This window comes from Tursiops truncatus, chromosome 3, assembly GCF_011762595.2.
Source record: "Tursiops truncatus isolate mTurTru1 chromosome 3, mTurTru1.mat.Y, whole genome shotgun sequence".
NCBI classification, from domain to species: Eukaryota; Metazoa; Chordata; class Mammalia; order Artiodactyla; family Delphinidae; genus Tursiops; species Tursiops truncatus.
In genome coordinates this window covers 52,157,440-52,176,621 of record NC_047036.1, presented here as the reverse complement: position 1 = coordinate 52,176,621, position 19,182 = coordinate 52,157,440, and the positions used below count along the sequence as shown (strand labels likewise).

General features: G+C 37.9%; 1 protein-coding gene across 15 annotated transcripts in view; it reads right to left on the bottom strand.

The window, feature by feature from the left end:
• ERBIN (erbb2 interacting protein) overlaps nt 1–18,543 on the bottom strand; it is a 107,399-nt gene extending 88,856 nt beyond the window's left edge. For 13 of the 15 annotated variants that reach the window (XM_019929943.3, XM_019929946.3, XM_019929948.3 and 10 more), the window contains exon 1: nt 18,404–18,543. The gene's annotated coding sequence lies outside the window, so the exon portion shown is untranslated. The remainder of the gene's footprint in view (nt 1–18,403) is intronic. The other 2 variants (XM_019929944.3, XM_073802164.1) reach the window with 2 other exon arrangements.
• Between the last annotated feature and the right edge of the window lie 639 nt (nt 18,544–19,182).

Sequence of the window (19,182 nt, the reverse complement as noted above, 5' to 3'; positions counted from 1 at the left end):
TGAAAATGCTATCTTTTAATGCAGAAATGGATAACTGCTCATAATAAAAAGAGGACAGGGCTTCCCTGGTGGCGCAGTGGTTGAGAGTCCACCTGCTGATGCAGGGGACATGGGTTCGTGCCCCGGTCCGGGAAGATCCCACATGCCGTGGAGTGGCTGGGTCCGTGAGCCATGGCCACTGAGCCTGCACGTCCGGAGCCTGTGTTCCACAACAGGAGAGGCCACAACAGTGAAAGCCCCGTGTACCGCAAAAAAAAAAAAAAAAAAAAAAAAAAAAAAAAAAAAAGAGGACAAAGAACAATTTTTTTAAACAAAAAGTAATCTTATGCATATATACACAGGCTTAAGAAAAAACTAGAAACACAACAAAATATAATAGTAATTATCTCAGAGGTGGAACTGCACGTAATTTTTATTTTCTATTTTGAACCTCTCCTTATGTTAAAAAAATGTCTACACACACAAATATTCCCAACTGATTTTCAACAAAGATGCAAAGCAATTCAATAGAGGAAGAATACAGCCTTTTCAAGAAATGGTGCTGGAGCAGCTGGATACCCAGAGGCCAAAAAGATATCCTTGACCTAAATCTCACACCTTATACAAGAACTGACTCAAAATGGATTACAGATTTAAATGTAAAATGATAGAACTTTCAGAAGAACACACAGAAAATTTTCAGAATACAGGGATAGGCAAAGAGTATTAAGCACCAACCATAAAGAGTGATAAATTGGACCTCATGAAACTAAAAACTTTTGCTCTGCAAAAGACCCTGTTAAAAAAATATTTGCAAATCGCGTATCAAGAAAGGATCAGTATCTAGAATATATAAAGAACTCTCAAAATGCAACTGTAAAATACATATATATATATAACTAGAAAGTGGACGAAAAACAAGAACAGACATTGCAGTGAAGAGATATACAGATGGTGAATAATCATATAAAGGATATTCACCATCATTAACCATCAGGGAAATGAAAATTAAAATATGATGAGATACCACTATGTACCAAAAAGAACGGCTAAAATAAAAAGTAGTAAGAAAGTAAGAAATAGTAACACCATCAAATACTGGCAAGGATGTGGAAAAACTGGATCTCTCATACACTGCTGGCGAGAATAATGCAAACTAGTACGGCCACTCTGGAAAGCACTCTGACAGCTTCTTATAAAATTAAACTACACAACACAGCATTACACTCAGACATTTATCCCAGAAAAATGAGAGCTTATCTTCACAGAAAAACCCGTACATGAATGTTCATAGCCCAAAACTGGAAACAACCTAGATGTCCTTCAACATGAAAGAGTTAAACAAACTGGTAGTACATCCATACTGTGGAATATCACTCAGCAATAAAAGTCAATGAGCTATTACTATAAGCAACAACTATGATGAATTTCCAGCGAATTAGGCAATTAGCCAATCCCAAAAGTTATATACTATATGACTCCATTTACACAGTTTTGAAAAGACAAAAAGGGAGGGAGGGAAGTATGGGAAGGAGATGTTATTGTAGTAATAAAAGGGCAACAACAGGGATTCTTGTGATGATGGAACTATTTTGTATCCTGACTATCAATTTCAATATCCTGGTTGTGATACTGTACTATAATTCTTCAAGATGTTCCCTCAAGGGGAAAAATCTCACTATATTATTTCTTAAAACTGCATGTGAATCTACAATTATCTCAAAATAAAAGGCTTAGCTCCAAAGAGAAGCCCGAAATGCAACATTAATAAACTAGGGGAAGAGAGAAAAATGCTAGCATTTTTACTTTTATTTAAAAAAGAAAAAATTTAGTTAAGCTAACCAAAATATCCAAAAATAATTAAAAGAGTTTATATATTTAAGTTTTAAATTAAATAGCTAAGCACTTTTTAAACGTTACAATCCAAACTAAACTCTTAGAAGAAAACATAGGGAAAAACTTCATGACACTGGATTTGGCAGTGAGTTCCTGGCTATGACACAAAAAGCAGAGGCAACAAAAGAAAAATTAGACAACTGGATTTCATCAACATTAAAAAAATTTTGTGCCTCAAGCCACTATCAACAGAGAAAAAGGTAACCCACAAAATGGGAGAAAATATTTGCAAATCATATATCTGGGTAAGGGATTAACATCCAGAATACAGAGAACTCCTAAAGCTCAACAACAACAGAACAACCAGATTCAAAAATGGGCGAAGACATCTCTCCAAAGAAAACATATAAACAAGCATACAAAAAGATGTTCAAAATCACTCGTCATTAAGAAATGTAAATCAAAATGATGAGATACCACCTTCACAGGCATCAGGATAGCTACTATCCAAAAAACAAAACTAAACAGAAAGGGAGTGTTGGCAAGGATGTACTGAAATTAGACCTCTCATTAGACCACTTGGGCTCTGTTGGTGGAAATGTAAAATAAAATAGTACAGGTAACTGTGGAAAACAATATGGCAGTTCATCAAAAAACTAAAAATGAAATTATCATATGTTCCAGCAATTCCATTTCTGCGTATATACCCAAAAGAACTGAAAGCAGGGTCTTGAAGAGTAGTATCTGTACACCCATATTTATGGCAGCATTATTCACAATAGCTAAAACATGGAAGCAACCCAAGTGTCCATGACAGATGAATAGTGAAGCAAAATGCAGTTACATACAAAGGAATATTCAGCCTTAAAAAGGAAATCCTGACATATGCTACAACACAAATGAACTTTGAGGACATTATGCTAAGTGAAATATGCTGGAAGCAAAAGGACAAATATTATACGATACTATTTTTATGAGGCACTTAAAGTAGTGAAAATCATAGAGAAAATTAAGTAGAATGGTGGCTGCCAGCAGCGGGGAGGAGGAGGAATGGAACAGGGAGTTATCGTTTAATGCACAGAATTGCAATTTTGCAAGATGAAGAGTTCTGGAGATGGATGGTCGTGACTGATGCACAACAATATGTACTTAATACCACTAAACTGTACACTTAAAAATGGTTAAGACAGTAAATTTTATGTTATGTGAACTTTTATCATAATCTAAAAAAAAATTTAAGTTATAAATCCAAAGAAGGGAAAACTTCTCAAATATTTGGGGAAGCTTCAGTGGAAACAATGGGGTTGGGCTGGATGGATGAGTAGAAAGAGGCAAAAAAAAAAAGTATATTTTTTAAAATGTGAGATTACAAATTGCATGCTGCTTTAGTATAACTCTTTCCATGAAATTTCTTGGCTCAAATATTGATGCTTTTTTTTTTGGTAAACTGAGCTGTATTCCAGTTATTTCTAAAATTAAAAACAATCATCTATGACAAACTAGAATGTGCCAAAGGAAAAAGAAAAGGTGTATTAACTCAAGGTGTCCTCACTTACATGAACCCAGAACTTTGTTTCTATAACACCTATTAAAAATATTTGGAAAATAGTGCTGTTCTAGCTACAGTTAGAAGTATAGTTCTGGGGAGGGGGGTGACGAGAAACAAAGGAAAGAAGGATTTAGATTTAGGGATCTAATGCACAGCATTATGATTGACTATAGTTAACAAGTATTATATACTTGAAAGTTGCTAAGTGAGTAGATCTTAAATGCTCTCACCACAAAAAGGAAAAGGTATGTGAGGTGATGGAAGTGTTAGCTACCCCAAAGGTAGTAATCATATGGCAATACATGTGTATCAAATCAACCCATTATACACCTTAAACTTACACAATGTTACATGTCAACTGTATCTCAATAAAGCTGGGGGAGGGGTAGGGAAGATGAGAATTGAAAGGAGGCACAAAATAAACATTTAGCAAATTTTTAAAAAAATAGTGCTATTCTACAGAAACTATCCACTTCAGAACATACCAAGTAAAATTCTGGTATAAGGGAAAAAGAAGCCAGAGTCAGGAAACCGAGATTTTTTTTTTTGGCCGTGCCATGCAGCTTGTGGGATATTGGTTCCTCAACCAGGGATCAAACCCAGGGCCATGGCAATGAAAGAGCCAAGTCTTAACCACTGGACCACCAGGGAACTCCCTGGATTTATTTTTTGAATCTCACTTATGTCACTAATAAACTAAGTGACCTCTAGGATTTCACCTCTCCCTCTGGGCCAAAAGTTTCCCCTTCTGTTAACTGAAAAGAAAAGAGTGGTTACTTAGACTAGACTGTTTCTAAGTCGCTTTCAGTGATAAAATCCACTGAATATGAGGAAAATATCAGTTCTGGGGAACGTCTTTCATTTATACCAAATTATCTATTAAATATATTAAAAGGAAGGATATGATCAAGGTCATTGAAACATGTAAATTGACAAAAATAAACTAGGGTGTAAGCAGTGGCAAAGATCTCTTGGGAAATATTTACTATGTGTATGAACTACATAGCTAGAAGAGTTTACTATTATGATCAAATAAAGGACCAAAATAACTATCATTAAAAGATATACAGGGGCTTCCCTGGTGGCACAGTGGTTGAGAGTCCGCCTGCCGATGCAGGGGACACGGGTTCGTGCCCCGGTCCGGGAAGATCCCACATGCCACGGAGCGGCTGGGCCCGTGAGCCATGGCCGCTGAGCCTGCGCGGCCGGAGCCTGTGCTCTGCAACGGCAGCGGCCACAACAGTGAGAGGCCTGCGTACCGCAAAAAAATAAAAAAATAAATATGTTTGGGGCTTCGCTGGTGGCGCAGTGGTTGAGAGTCCGCCTGCCAATGCAGGGGACACGGGTTCATGCCCCGGTCCGGGAGGATCCCACATGCCACGGAGCGGCTGGGCCCGTGAGCCATGGCCGCTGAGCCTGCGCATCCGGAGCCTGTGCTCCGCAACGGAAGACGCCACAACAGTGACAGGCCCGCGTACCGCAAAAAAAAAAAAAAAAAGATATACATAATACTACTGTGCGTCACACTAAATACTAAGAGTTGAAGGAAAATGTTTGTAAGTAGTAGCATTTTTCTCAGAAATAAATCAAAAAGCAGTGAAGGAACAAGGTTCAAGAAGCCATTCTCATACCACTGAAGTCACCTTCGAGAGACAGTTACGGGGCAGAATAGTGATAGAAGTAACCAACTTCTACTTAAATCAAGCTCAGAATTTAGCAAGTTTTCTTGTTCCATTTCCAATTCCCCCAGCCAGACAATGCTAGAGAAAGATAGTATGATTAAATGAAAACTCCTGGGCAACAATAAAAATCCCCTCGTTGAAGACTAAATTAATCAGACTGCTATCCTAATGTTGGAGGATGATCTCAAGCAACAAAAGGAAATGAGGAAACAGACATTTCTCCAAAGAAGACACACAGATGACCAAGAGGCACATGAAAAGCTGCTCAACATCACTAATTATTAGAGAAATGCAAATCAAAACGACAATGAGGTATCACCTCACACCGGTCAGAATGGCCATCATCAGAAAATCTACAAACAACAAATGCTGGAGAGGGTGTGGAGAAAAGGGAACCCTGTTGCACTGCTTGTGGGAATGTAAATTGATACAGCCACTATGGAGAACAGTATGGAGGTTCCTTAAAAAACTAAAAATACAATTACCGTATGACCCAGCAATCCCACTACTGGGCATACACCCTGAGAAAACCATAATTCAAAAAGACACATGAACCCCCATGATCACTGCAGCACTATTTACAACAGCCAGGTCATGGAAGCAACCTAAATGCCCATCGACAGATGAATGGATAAAGAGGATGCAGTACATATACATACAATGGAATATTACTCAGCCATGAAAAGGAATGAAATTGGGTCATTTGTAGAGACGTGGATGGACCTAGAGACTGTCATACAGAGTGAAGTAAATCAGAAAGAGAAAAACAAATATTGTATATTAACGCATAAATGTACAATCTAGAAAAATGGTACAGATGAACCGGTTTGCAATGCAGAAATAGAGACACAGATGTAGAGAACAAATGTATGGACACCAAGGGGCAAAAGCGGGCAGGGGGTGGTGATGGTGGGATGAATTGGGAGATTGGGATTGACATATATACACTAATATGGGTAAAACAGATAACTAATAAGAACCTGCTGTATTAAAAGAAAAAGGATATGAGGGAAGAATTTTACAGTTGAAAAGATAGGTTACTAAATACTTGTCAGGATGCATATTAAATTATAATACATGAGACTATACAATTTAGTATATTTATAATTCAATTTTCACAAAGGTGCTGTTACTCGTTCATCTATTATTATATACCTAGAAGATATACCACACCATCTAAAAATCTATTAGCAATTTTTAAAAAGTCCTCAGTAGAATGCAGTAGGTAATAAATATGAAAAATCAATCTCCTCCCTCCATTTACGTATCCAGATAAAAATACAATGAAAGAAATAGCCCCATTCATAACAGCAGCAGCTCTCACCTTCCCTCCATTAAGTTTTTTGGAAATAAGCTTAATGAAAAAATATACATAATTCTTAACAATAACAAAAAATATGCATACTAATAAGAAACATGGATATGACAAGAAGAAAATCATAGAATCCACTGAAGGGCATAAAGTATTAAATAAATGGAAAATTTACTTTCCTAGAAAGAGATATGCTATTGTAAAGGTATCAATTACTTCTTAAACTATCTATAAATTCAAGCACTCTCAATCAACATACCAACAAGTAGTATTTTTAGAACTTAATGATTCAAGTCCACCTGGAAAATTTTTTCAAAAGTAGAGTAATAGGGCTTCCCTGGTGGCGCAGTGGTTGAGAGTCCGCCTGCTGATGCGGGGGACATGGGTTCGTGCCCCGGTCCGGGAAGATCCCACATGCTGCGGAGCGGCTGGGCCCGTGAGCCATGGCTGCTGAGCCTGCACGTCCAGAGCCTGTGCTCCACAACTGGAGAGGCCACGATAGTGAGAGGCCCACGTACCGCAAAAAAAAAAAAAAAAAAAGTAGAGTAATAAAGTGACACTTCCAGATATTAAGCATACTATAATGAGGAGAGGAGGGAAAATGAAGATAGCATAACAAAAACACAAATAAAAAAGAAGACTTTCATATAGATTAAGTATATTTGGGAATTTTCTATTGATAAAGATAGAATTTTAGAAGTAAAAAAGGTGATTTATTCAATAAACGGTGCTACAACAACTGGTTAGAAATTTGGAGAGAATCAATCTAGATAATTATTTCACTCCTTAAGCCAAAGTAAGAAAACTTAGGTTATTATTTTTATAATCTTGGCATTAATCCTTTCTAAGAATACCCTTAAGCCCAAAAATGCACAGACTGACAAATATGACTACATTAAAATTTAAACTTCTAAATGGCAAACACCATAACCAAAGCATGTAAGTAACAAGTCAACTAAATCCATGTAGAACACAAAAGGCATACAAATATGTAATATTCCTAAAAGAATTTTTACATTTAACTTGCCAACATCACAGTTAGTAAGTTGCAATCTGACTCCAAAGCCTATGTTATATATATACTACTATGCTGCCTGTCTCAGATTTGCACAAGTACTTTAGCTAATATCCAATTTGTTCAAGAATGCTCATAAAGAGGTACTCTCATATATAATTGGTGGAAGTATAAATGGATACAAACTCTTCTGAGGGAATTTGATTCTATCAATTTCAACTACACACATAGCAAATGCACTTTAGGTATTTATCCACCAGAAAAAATTCATACAAGTGTAAAAATTTACATGCAAAGAATACAAGAATAAACCTATATTCTGTACAGCACTGTCATGTATATGAAACAAAATTCATATTTATGGCAAGACAAGAGAAATTTAAATGTAAAATTTTTCTCTGCCCTCCCCTCACACTGTACATTGTGTATCCACATTATGCATTGACCAAACCTCCCCCATCAGCAGGAATACCTGCTCAACCATAAACAGCAACATTCTGCCAGCATCAACACGACGACTCAAAGGATACCATTCCTTCTTGACCCTGTAAAGGGTCACATGACCCACCACAATGGCACTTATATCTGGATTATATAAACTGTCAATAATTTATCGTACAGCCCTCTGTCTCAAAAAAAACTTATATACTATGTGTTGACTTCTAATAGGTGGAATAGTTCTCAGAGCTTTCTGAGATGCTCTTCCCAGGTTATAATCCTCAAATTTGGCTCAAATATAATTTTCCAATTCTTAGATGGACTGATTAATTTTTCATCAACATGTATAACAACCTAGAAACAATTCTAATGCTAATTAACACATATACATACCTACTATATCCCCTTAAATATAAATGAAATATATCTTCCATTTTTGTTTAAAGATACTTACACATGTACACACATGCACACTTACATGTTTGAATACATACAGAAGTCTTCAGAAGAATAAAAAACACACTGAGGATCTCTGGGAAGTGGAATTATAGGGAATTTTCATCTTCTATATTATAAATTTCTGTATTTGAATTTGTACAACGAGTAAAAAAAAAAAAAATTAAGGTAATTGTTTTAGCCCTTTGCCTAAAAAAAGCCTCTCAGTGCTTGTACCTTGTCCAGCCCTCCAAGCCTACCCTAAAGTATGTCACTCTATAGATACCTAAAAGACAGAATTGATAGAAATGGTACTGATTTCAATAACCAAGTTCAAAAAAGATAAAGAAGATAGACTCTCAGGGTTTCTAGCTTGGGAACAATTTTCAAAAGAAAGAGCATACAGGACATTATGTTGCTATCAGGTATCTCTGACCCATCGAACTGCATCTACTATACAAAGTCTCTGATATTCTTCAGCTAGCCCCAGGACAATTAACTAAATCTTTTCAAGTACCCAGAGATTAACAGGGCACCCAAAGAATCCGTTTGTTGCCACCAGGATCCTTATCTTTTCCTAAAAGACTGAGAGTAAATCTATTCTAGCCACAAAAAGATATCCCAATATGCCTCTAAAATCACTTCCAAAATCTCCAGGGATGGGGGAAGTCAAACCAACTTATTCTAGACTGGGTGATAGCCTCGGCAAGGAGATTCATTTCTAGATTACACGTTTCTTGTGTCGGCCCTAATACAAATGACACAACTTTCTCTTACCCCAGCCCACAGCATTCTAGAATTGGTCTAAGGTTTGAAATTCCAAGGACACAATTATCAAGAAAATAAGATACATGCTCCAAACTTTGGGATTATATAAACAATAAAGCCTTCATATGGAAAAATACAATTGCACCAAAATCACTGCATTCATACTAAAATAGAGCCCCAACATTATCTCCATAAGGAACCTATCCAACATAGACCATAAACGTACTGATTCATTCCATCCACCTTTCATATAGTAACCTGGAATTACTAAGGAACGAAATATTTCACCTAAGTATATTTTACCACGTGCTACATTTTAGAATTTTATCCCTTTAGAAATACGTCAAAAATTAACTGGACTACAGGGACTTCTGGCTGAAAATGTCTCATCAAATGTTTAACTCATCTCCCTCACCAAAAAAAAAAAAAAACAGTACAGAAACAAAACTAGTTCTATCAGAAAAAAGTTACAAATATGGAAAGGGAAAACACTAGAATGAACTCTGTGGTGCTGGATTAGAACCAGAAGTACCACTGCAAAATCATTCTATATTTATAGAAATATAGATGTAAATGTAAATGTGAATGTGTACGTGTGCGCACATAAAAATATCCCCTACCTCTACATACTAAGAAGGCCAGGTGCAGCAACACTCCAAGAGCAATGAGCACAAGAAGTGCTCCGATCCTGGCTTCTAAGTACCATTTTCCACTAAAAATAACTGGCGCAAGTTTGTAGGTAAGTCTGGAACAGCATATTGTGCTAGATACAAAAAAGTGCTCAAAGAAGGAAGAGGTATGTCAAAAAGAAAATAAACCAGATGGAAGGGGTTCCCACTAGCCTAATCAACAACAATTTGAGTACCAAAATAAATGATAGTAGATTATAACTCAGTGAATATAATAGGTAATCATGAATAGACAGAGATGTAAATAAAGGAATACATTAAAAATCTGATGAGGAACAAAATATTTACATAGTTTCAACACCTAGCCCAAAAATATTAATTACAAATGAGAAAGGAGTACCTTGACATAGGTAATGTCTGGCACTTACAACCTTAATCACATAACCAATTCCTATCAATAATGGGACAACTGAAATTGCCTGGCACCTGATAAGATACAGGAGAAGAATGCAATACCACTTCCATGATAATCCTGCCAAAGATCTAATAATGAAAATCTAATTAAAATGTCAGAGAAATGCAAATTAAGGGTTATTCTACAAAATAGCTAGAGCTATAATCTTCAAAGTATCAAGTCAGTCCCCTGAAAGTAAAGATAAAAACTGTTCCAGATTAAAGAAGACTAAAGAGACATGACGACTAAATGCAATACATGATTCTAAACTACTTTTAATCTAAAAGACATTGGGACGATTTGTCAGATTCAGATGTTAGTAATGTATTCTTGTTAACTTCCTAATTTAATAGTTATGATGTTATTATGTAGGAGAATGCCCTTGTTTGTAGGAAATAAACATTAAAGTATCTGGGGGTGATGAGGCATCAGAGGTGGACAGCTTACTATCAAATGGTTCAGGAACAAAAAAAATTCTTTGTACTATGCTACTAACTTTCCTGTGTATCTGTCATTGTTCCAAACTTTAAAATATGAAAAAAAAAATTACAAAAAAAAAACTATAGTGGCACTAAAAAACCTAGGAGGGGTACATCTACATATAAGAACAGAAAGGAATTTGTAGAGAATAAAAAGTGGATTGGGGCGGGGTGGGGGTGGTGGTGGAGAGGGCGGATGACAACAAAACACATCTGAAGAACCAGATACACAAGACAAGTATAAAGTGGGATCTCCAAAAAGGATAAGTTTTCTTAGCAAGAACCATTGGAAGAAGTATGTGTCCCGGGCAGTCAGCCAGGTAATAAAACCATAGTAGAACAGCTGCATGGCTAAGGCCTCCAGCACAGCTCTCAATACTGTGGGAGATCTGACATTTGGACAGTATAACTGTGAAACAGGGGAATATTATCTCCTGAGGGACAAGAAATATGTGTAAGAGGACAAGCTACCCTAAGGAGAAACCCATTAGCTAAATATACCAAAGACAGAAAAACTGGGATTCACTTGGGCTGGGGAAATACACTTAAATGACCAATACAGTACAGTCTGGACCATCATATAAAACTTTACAATGAAAAATCTAACATTTGAGGAAAAACCAAAAGCATGATGGACATACCAAGCACAAGAACAAACTTCCTATATTTTTAACAGAGCAAACAGAAGTCAATGTAAAAGTAATATATATCTCAGAGATTCAAGAGCTTATGTGTGGACCAAAAATACAACCAAAAAATAAAAATCAACTCCTATGAAAATGCAAAGCAAGAGTTCTTAGAAATTCTATTTTCCTTCCCAAAAAAGTAATGAAATAATTGAAAAGAAATGAAGACCAAATTAATGAGCTAAACAATCAAGCCTCAGGATTCTCCCAGAATGAAAAGAAAAAAAAAAAATCAAAGCAAGTAGCAAAAGCTCCACAAATACCAACATCCAGCTAAGTTCTCAAAGTGTGGTCAATGGGCCCTGGAAGTCCTGGGAGACTTTCAAGGACTTTTCAAGGTCAATACTATTTTCATCATAATATTAAAACATCGTTTGCCCTTTCCCACTATACTGACAGCAACGGTGGGTAAAATCACTAGCATCTTAGCACACAGTGACATCAAGCTCGACTAGCACCATTATATATTCCCAGATTTCTTTTCAAATGCCACTTTCACTTAAGTATATCTTTTTTTTTTTTTTTTTTTGCGGTACGCGGGCCTCTCACTGTTGTGGCCTCTCCCATCGCGGAGCACAGGCTCCGGATGCGCAGGCTCAGCAGCCATGGCTCACGGGCCTAGCCGCTCCGCGGCATGTGGGATCTTCCCAGACCGGGGCACAAACCCATGTCCCCTGCATCGGCAGGCGGACTCTCAACCACTGTGCCACCAGGGAAGCCCAAGTATGTCTTTAATGAAGCAATAAAAAAAAAATTTTTTTTTTTTAATTTGGCCGTGCCGCGTGACTTGCGAGATCCTAGTTCCCTGACCAGGGATCGAACCCCGGCCCTCTGCAGTGAGTCCTAACCACTGGACCGCCAGAGAATCCCCCTCCCAAAATAATAATTTTATTAAGTCTCAACTCTTCGATACATGTCTTCTTCATATTCTATGTGGAGAAATAGCAACCTTGAGGAAGAGCACTTGTGTAAATTACTTTGAGTTGTGAACTAAATTAGCCTTTTTTTAATGGAACAACATTTTGACCTTAAAGAGAGAATGAGAAATTATGGTCATATAGACTTAGGAATTTGGCAGACATTTTCTCAAAAATAAACCGAGTAACCTGTAACTTCAAGGGAAAAACACTGACAGTATTTGTTACGAATGATTAATATTCGAGCTTCCAAGTGAAAATTTAGAATTGTGGAAAACTTATATCTGCCACCCTGAGCTTTACAGCTTCGTATTAAGGACTTCTGATGAGATTACTGGTGACATTAACAACTTTTTTGGTTTTGTTACTGCATAATGAAATGTGTCAACTTTGGGGAAAAAATGTGTAACTCAATGAACCTGTATTTCCCAAACAACCAATACACGGTGTTACGAAATCATAAACAGGTGAAAGATTCATTCAAAGTGCAAGATACACCACGGATTTTCAGATAACAAGAAATGGAAAATTCAGTGATATGGTTTCAGATTCAACACTGCAGCTCTCCTTTAAAAAACTACCACTTGTCAAATGTTGGCTAAAATACCTCTTCCTTTTCCAACCATGTGTCTGTATAATACAAGATTTCTTCATATACTTCAACCAACACAATATATTGCAAGATTGAATGCAGAAGCAGATATGAGAATCAAGCTGTTCTCTATTCAAGCAAACACAAGAGACTTCCAAATACATATAACAATGCCACTCTTTGCTAAAGATTTGTTTTGGAAAACAGGTTTTTTTAAAAAAACCTAATTTAATTTTTAAAAAATATTTGTATTAAAAGAGGGTTACACTAACAGGCAATGGTTTATTATTTTTTAATTAATTTTTAAAATTTTGTAATACAGGAAATATAATAAATATAACCCACATAAACTAAAGCTCTGTGGGGTTCTTAGTAAATTTTAAGAGAGTAAAGGGATCCTAAGACCAAAAAGTTTGAGAACAGCTGCCTTAGGGCTAGTTACTATTACTTGTAATTATACTATGCTATAATAGAGTGAATCCTCCTAAGGACAAATAAAATGTATAAGGCACTCATCCGCAAAGCAGGTTGTCTGAGACTACTCTATTTTTTTTTAACTTTTTATTTGTATACAATTTTTAAAGGTTACTTTCCATTTATACTTATTACAAAATATGGGCTATATTTCCCGTGTTGTGAGACTACTCTGTTTTCTAAGTTACTCAGTCTTCTTTTCCACTCTTCTATTCCCTCATTGTATAGGGTTGGCCAAGAAGTTTGTTTGGGTTTTTCTGCAACATCTTATGAAAAACCTGAATGAACATTTTGGCCCACCCAATATCATAGGCTCTAGCTTCATGATGCTGTCAGTGTGCTTCCTCACCTCTTCTAGTACATCAAAAAGGCAGGAAACAGCTCAGTATAATCAAAAACAAATGGGCGGGCTTCTCTGGTGGCGCAGTGGTTGCGAGTCCGCCTGCCGATGCAGGGGACACGGGTTCGTGCCCCAGTCCGGTAAGATCCCACATGCCGCAGAGCGGCTGGGCCCGTGAGCCATGGCCGCTGAGCCTGTGTGTCCGGAGCCTGTGCTCCGCAATGGGAGAGGCCGCGGCAGTGAGAGGCCCGCGCACCGCAAAACAAACAAACAAAAAAAAATGGGCTCTGAATAAGGATGTCCCTATGAATGAAGTCCCCAGATTTTATTACATCTATTTTGATTACTTAAATGTCTCTTTTATTATTTTCTAGTTCTTCTACCACACTCTATATACCTAAAGTCATAGGTAGATAAATAACCTCCAGATAAGTAGAATCTTCTTTTATTAACTTAATTTTTAGATATTCTTTCCTATTGTCTCACATACTATCAATTATAAAGCCTGGCGTGGCCTTAATCCAATGGTACCTGGAACAAAATCTGAAGTGAAAAGAATAAAGTGAGTGATAGAATTCCACTCTGTTTCTTTCATAAAAACAGACAAAAGAAGGCAATTTCAAAAATTTAGGGACACTGACAGAGAAGACACCTAATTTGAGAGGTAGGACAGGAAGGAAAGGAACAAATAGAGAAGGGAGGTATAGAGGTATAAGCTTGTGTGTTTTAAGAGGCTGAAAGCATAATAAAGCAAGGAGGTATTGGGGGGAGGGTTAATTAATATAAGAATACATAACACCATGATATTATCTTAACAGGTAAATCTGGTGATATTAAAGAGAAAAAAAAGAATTGAAACAAAACATAAATAAAAACAAATACACTGATGAGTATTAGGTTAATACTGACATGTAAACTGAGTTGGAATGAAAAGGGATATTCAGAGTTCAATGGAGCTGAGCAAATAAATATTTTCTACTGTTTTAAACAACTTTTTAAGTGATAAGCATAGACTAGTAAAGTTCAAAAAGAGGAGAAGGGCAAAATATAATTAAAAAGCAAGAACTGAACATGGAGAAAATAGGGGAAGTAAATGAAGCTAACTACAAAAATAGGAAGATAAAGGAATTAGAAGAGAAAGCTGAATAACAGCTAGATTTCTTTTTTTATAAAGACAGAAAAAGTTAAATATGAAAAATGATGTAGTACATTTCAAGTGATGATAGGCACCAAGAAATAAACAAAAAATAATAGGGAGTAAATCACAGAAAAGTAGAAGGCATTAGTGCTGAGCTTATTTCCTTAGACAATTCAAAAGTAGATATTATCGAGCATAATCCACATACACATTTTTCATGGCAAACAGTGTGCATTTAAAAACTGAATAATCGGGACTTCCCTGGTGGCACAGTAGTTAAGAATCCACCTGCCAATGCAGGGGACACGGGTTCGAGCCCTGGCCCGGGAAGATCCCACATGCCGCAGAGCAACCAAGCCCATGCGCCACAACTACTGAGCCCGTTCGCCTAGAGCCCAAGCTCCGCGACAAGAGAAGCCACTGCAATGAGAAGCCCGCGCACCACAATGAAGAGTAGCTCCTGATCGCCGCAACCAGAGAAAGCTCACGCAGAGCAACAAAGACCCAACGCAGCCAAAAATAAAAAATAAATAAAATAATTTAAAAAAAAGAATCTGCATGGGACACGGGTTCGAGCCCTGGTCCAGGAAGATCCCACATGACGTGCAGCAACTAAGCCCACGAGCCACAACTAAGCCTGCGCTCTATAGCCCGCGAGCCAAAACTACTGAGCCTGTGCGCCACAACTACTGAAGCCCACGCGCCCAGAGCCCGTGCTCCGCAACAAGAGAAGCCACGGCAACTAGAGAAAGCGCGTGTGCAGCAACGAAGACCTACCGCAGCCAAAAAATAAACTAATTAATTTTAAAAAAAAACTGAATAATCTATTATTAACAGCTAAACACGGGTACAATATATGTTAAAAGGAAAACAGAAAGGCATCTTTAGGACTTTATAACACAGGTGTTCCCAGAATAAAAACAAGACATGTGACAGAGAAATGGATGAGCAACGGAAAAAAACGTAAGCAACAAAGTCTGTTTAAAGAGAATCTAGGTAAGCAGCAATTACAAAAAAAGATTACTTTCCTATCCAACATCACTAAAATCTGCATAATCCCAAATACTTTGTAAACACTGCCATAATCTATTTCTAAGCGAAAAACAGCTTACACTCTAAACCATGTCATCTATAAGCAATTATTTAAAATAAATTCCCAAATATGCACCTAATTTTCTGAAATTTTCATGTGTTTCTTAAAGGTATCATTTACTACCAAGAGCTCAATACCAATATTCCTAAAATACCTGAATTTTAGAGATTTACCAATGATACATGCAAAATGTCTCTAACTATAATTATCACTTCATTAATAAAAAAAATGCAATAAAAATTTGCTTTCCATATTTGAACCTCTGTAAGCTTTTTATACATGAAGTTTGTAATAGTTTGTTCTCAAACAGCAGGCAGACTTCATAACATAATATTTGAATTAATTAGTTGAAAGATTAAGTTTATCACTATGGAATACTCTTAAGTACCTTCAATAAACAGTGCCATTAAGAGAGCATTTTGCGCAAACACCTTGGACATACTCTAGATTTGCCAATTTAATCTAAGAAAACCCACACAATGTTAACAGTATCCAAAATTTGAAGCCATTTTAAAATATTTTAATTATCATCTTTTTTAAACTTCTTTTCAGTGTCACATTTTAAACGAGACTTTGAAAAATATTTATAGTTTGACAATACTATAAAACCTAAAATTCATTACGTTAATTCAGTGCTAACCTAATAAAATTCTAAGTAAACTGAAAAGTAAATTTTGCCTTGTTAAGGGGAAAAAAAGGACTCAAAGGCAACTACAAAGGTGAACATCTCACTTTTAAAAATGTGTTGTCTGCATTTAAACATACTATTGCTCCCTCAAGGAAAAAAAAAAATCAAGAGCTATATTTAAAAACAGGGATTTATTTAAGTAGGTATTTTCGAGGGCTATAATACTTTTTATAAGTAAAATTCACTAATGCAGAGAAACATTTTCACAAAGTGATAATTCTCTATAAAAGACTTGCTCTATTAAGGTTTTGCTGCTCGGAAGCCAAGTATAAACCATATAAGGAAACCAAAGTTCAATGCCATTTATTTTGTTCCCCTCTTTCAGATGCCCAAGAATAATAACCTCTTTTGTTGCCTAATGATACGTCCCAAAATCATAAAGTAGATTAGTTATACGCTTTAAATTTCTGGATAAAGCCACTTTGACCTAACAGGAATTACCTGATGGGTCACAAATCTTACCAACAATTTAAAAAATTAAAAAAATTTTAAAAAGGAGCTCCAGAGACTAAGCTCTACGGAAAAATTCAAAACAGTACAGGGTAAGACTTAAAAGATTCCCATTCTGAAATATACTTGTGAAATAATTTGATCCTGTCCTTTAAGACCTACCTTTTCTCGTCTTTGAACTAAAGAAAGCCACCTATTTTTCCTTGAGGTAGCATGGGCAAATAAACATCAGTTTATATTTAAGATACACCTACCAACAAAATACCGTATTTATTTAATATTTATTTAAAAGCACAGTACTATCTTTCACCTCCCTTTACCACAAAAGTACTGGGGGAAAAAACAACCTTAAAAAGACACACATTAAAACACCACTGAAGAAACCGTTTGTGTTTGCTGCGACCAAAACTAGTTTCATCTATACAGACTACGGACTGGTTCAGAAGTGTTTACATCTATAACTGACTGGTGGAATGTCCCCCCTGCTTCACTAATCCCTGCCCCCAAGGCAGATACTCATCACTTTCTGGGCGGCAGAACCGGCCAAAACACTTGGGCCAACACAAAAATGTAAATACTGTACTATTCAAAAAGCACAGCTGTTTATCACAATCAACGTGATGATGCCCATGAAAATTGTTTTAAGCGTTTTACTTGCCTTCCTGTATCTTCTGTTCTGAACTGCACAGAAGTCCTAACAAGCCAAACCACTTACAGGTGTTCACGTTTGTTTTTTAATTATAACTCTCTCTTTGTCCATAATACTTACTCCCTCCTTTTTCTTTCTACTAAGTCAGTAACAAGAAAAACCTAGACGACAGTTGCTTTCAATTAATTAACCCAACAAGTATTATCAAGTTCTAAATGTCTGAAAGGAACAAGTTATTGAAGAAATGTATTACCTACCTAGGAAAACGACTAAGAATGGCAAAGTTTTTGGCTTATAAGATCCAAATGAAATATACCCATAAAGGTTGGTACTAAAAAAATCTCTATATACAATTAAACACAAAAGCCAAGTAATCGGTAACAGTATAAACAAATGTGGCAGCCATCTCAGCAGCAGCAAATCCCTCCCCGCAGTGACCTAACTTTCTTCCAAAACAATAAGTTGCCGGATTCAGCAACTTAATAAATCAGAAATATACATCGTATATGTTCCGGGAAACTAAAACTTCTGGACCTTGTGCCGAACAAAGGCACTCCTTCCTCGGATTGCTGAAAACTTTTCGACCCACCGCACTCTTACAACCTCTTCTAAAATAACCAGAGTCCAGATGGTAGAAGAAGGAATAAAATCAGTTCTACTATTCAGCACCCAAAACACTATCCAGTTCGACATCAGAAAGGGAGAATCTAGGTGAACTTCAGAAAAAGTGAAAAACGCTAAAGTTCCCTCACTTTCCTGGCCCGGGAGCTTTGTGACTCGTAGACACTTGTGAAAATTACCTTTCGGTCGGGCAGTGTCTCAGGGCCGCTTTTTCAAGGCTTCGCCTGACATGATTTCCTTCCCTTCATTAGTCACTTCGGATCCAGCCGAATTTCTCTCTCTGGTGAGAGCGGATGTGAAGTGGCCTCCCGCAGTAGGAAGAGTAGGTGGCTTTGGTGGGGGCTGGGACGCGGACTGGTTTCCTGGTCTCGAGTTCTGCAGGAGTTTCCCAGACCCAACTAGGATCTCCGCCGAAAAACAAAAACTTTTCACTCGTGACACCGCCCGGAATTACCGTGCGAAACTCACTTCCTGCCGTGGCGAGCAGCAGAATCCAACTCGGTCCAGAGGAACCCGGAAAACCAGCTCCACGCGCGCCGGGGAGGGGGAGGGCAGGGGACGTCAGCTGCGAACCTGGGACTCCGGGCGACCCGCGCGCCCCGACACCCGACGGCGGCAGAACCTGGCCGGCGGGGGGCGAAGACGCCGCCGGTGCGCTGGGCGAGCCTCGGCCGCGCTAGGCCGCCACCTCCTTCTCGCCGCCGCCCCCGGAGCCGGGCGGCGGGGTTATTGTCTCGATAGCGCCTGCCGCGCCCTTCGCCTGCGCCGCCGCCGCGGCCGCCCCGAGCTAGAGCCGAGGGGCCGGACAGGCTCGATGGCGGCCCCCTCCCCGGGCCGTCCGTCGGGCCGTCCGTCCTTCCGTCCGTCCCTCCCCGCTTTCCCTTCTCGCCCTCGAGCCCTCTTCTCCCTCTCCCGTTTCCCCGCCGCCGTCCCCTCGCTCCCCTCCTCGTTCTTCTTC